This window comes from Oncorhynchus keta, chromosome 1 (genome assembly GCF_023373465.1).
Source record: "Oncorhynchus keta strain PuntledgeMale-10-30-2019 chromosome 1, Oket_V2, whole genome shotgun sequence".
Classification (NCBI taxonomy): domain Eukaryota; kingdom Metazoa; phylum Chordata; class Actinopteri; order Salmoniformes; family Salmonidae; genus Oncorhynchus; species Oncorhynchus keta.
Window position 1 is genome coordinate 5748740 of NC_068421.1, and position 2500 is coordinate 5751239.

The 2500-nt window shown below is 41.2% G+C and overlaps 1 protein-coding gene across 4 annotated transcripts in view; it reads right to left on the reverse strand.

Moving 5' to 3' along the window:
• Positions 1–2500, reverse strand: part of LOC127909552 (uncharacterized) — a 32223-nt gene that overhangs the window by 26275 nt on the left and 3448 nt on the right. For all 4 annotated transcript variants that reach the window (XM_052471769.1, XM_052471712.1, XM_052471647.1 and 1 more), the window contains exon 1: positions 356–2500. This exon is cut by the window's right edge and continues 3448 nt beyond it. The gene's annotated coding sequence lies outside the window, so the exon portion shown is untranslated. The remainder of the gene's footprint in view (positions 1–355) is intronic.

Sequence of the window (2500 nt, forward strand, 5' to 3'; positions counted from 1 at the left end):
CTACTTATGTGTACAAACACACACACACAAGTGCATATATGCACAGCCACAATCATCACACTCAGACAACTACACACATAAAACCCCACAACAGATCCTGGTCAATCTCCTGAACAAGCCTTTTCCTCTGACACAGAACAATAAAAACAAATCCCCTATTGTAGATTTAGTCTTTATGATTAAAATATATTTTAAAGTCTTAGTCCCATTTTAGTCATTGTGTTCTTCTTAGTTTCAGTTCATATCAGTTTGACGAGCCAAGCTTTAGTCAAAGTCATTGTTGTTCTATTTAAGTCGTTTTAGTTCTATTTTAGTCGTTGTAGTTTTCTTGTTTTATTAAACTGCTCAAACAAACCTCTCTCAGTCACGTAGCTTCCACTCTCAGTCACGTAGCTTCCACTCTCTCAGTCACATAGCTTCCACTCTCTCAGTCACGTAGCTTCCACTCTCTCAGTCACGTAGCTTCCACTCTCTCAGTCACGTAGCTTCCCCTCTCTCAGTCACGTAGCTTCCCCTCTCTCAGTCACGTAGCTTCCACTCTCTCAGTCACGTAGCTTCCCCTCTCTCAGTCACGTAGCTTCCCCTCTCTCAGTCACGTAGCTTCCCCTCTCTCAGTCACGTAGCTTCCACTCTCTCAGTCACGTAGCTTCCACTCTCTCAGTCACGTAGCTTCCACTCTCTCAGTCACGTAGCTTCCACTCTCTCAGTCACATAGCTTCCACTCTCTCAGTCACATAGCTTCCACTCTCTCAGTCACATAGCTTCCACTCTCTCAGTCACGTAGCTTCCACTCTCTCAGTCACGTAGCTTCCACTCTCTCAGTCACGTAGCTTCCACTCTCTCAGTCACGTAGCTTCCACTCTCTCAGTCACGTAGCTTCCACTCTCTCAGTCACATAGCTTCCACTCTCTCTGTCACGTAGCTTCCACTCTCTCAGTCACATAGCTTCCACTCTCTCAGTCACATAGCTTCCCCTCTCTCAGTCACATAGCTTCCCCTCTCTCAGTCACATAGCTTCCACTCTCTCTGTCACGTAGCTTCCACTCTCTCTGTCACGTAGCTTCCACTCTCTCTGTCACGTAGCTTCCACTCTCAGCCATCTTAGTCACATAATAGTGACTGATAAATAATGACTATAATAAAAGGCTACCTTTAAACTTCCATCATGTGGACATTCAGAAAGTCTTGTCCTACTAGGAGGGAAGCTGAAAACATATATATTCTCTATTACAGGACTAGTAAAGGTCCAGTTTGCAAACTATTTCTACATGAAAACTGAAATAGTATATTCATTATTTTTTCATTTTAGTAAACGCTCTTATCCTGAACAACTTACAGTATCGAGTGCATACTTTGCAATACTGGACCCCCCCCCGTGGGAATCGAACCCACAACCCAAGCATTACCAATTGAGCCACACCATCACAAATCACTTATTGTGAATTGGAGGAGCACTTATTGTGAATTGTTTTATCTCCATGGTGATGAAAAGTCTTCAAGTCCAAAACCTAGATAACCCGCCGATGTACACTAATACACTAATGTATATTTCGATTAAGTGGTTTGTAATAATATTACATTTAGTAACGCACAAAAAGTGGTTGTTTTTCATATTAATTTGATCAAGAAAAAATATTTAATTTGATGTTAATTGGATGTTTTGTGTCTTTGTCCACAACTATGCACCTTTTGATGTACTATTTGAGGATTATTAATATATATTAATATATAAATATGAATATTTGTACTATTTGAGGACAAAGGGTTTACTTCTCTCTGGGTTCCATTAGTGATGACATCACAGAGAAGGGGAAACAGAGGTACAACTCTTACCATTCCAACATGTGAATCCTGCTAGATACTGTTGTTAATTATTACAGTACCTGTTGTTGTTGTTGTTGTTGTTGTTGTTGCAAAATCAGAACCGGTTTGTACCCGTTAAGAATTACCATCACCGTGAAGAAAAAAAAAAACAATGTACGATATTATATATTATTATATTATAGTTATATATATATATAGTTATTATATAGTAACTGCGTATTTTGAGATGGCAAGTGGTTTGTGACAGTGTGGCTCATGGCGGTGTGGCTCATGATGGTGTGGCTCATGATGGTGTGGCTCATGACGGTGTGGCTCATGACGGTGTGGCTCATGACGGTGTGGCTCATCTTGTAATGCTTTGGGTCGTGAGGCTCTCGCGGCTTTGTCGACACGAATGTAAGAGAGAGTAAAACATGACTGTTTCTAGTGGCGGTTAGTTACGAGTGAAGTGTCGCTGCTTCACATCACTTCAAAAGATTGAAGAGTGACTGAAGAGACCGGCTTGGCAGTTGTGTAGGAGAGCAGATCAGCTCAATCAGATCGTGTCACTGAAAGATGCTCATTTCTTCCAATGAGAGGATTGCATGAAATATTCTGCAGTAACCGCTGCATAGGATTGGACAAAAACAGATGAAACTGAGCTTTATGTTCAAATGTCCGTTAGTCTTACGTGGAA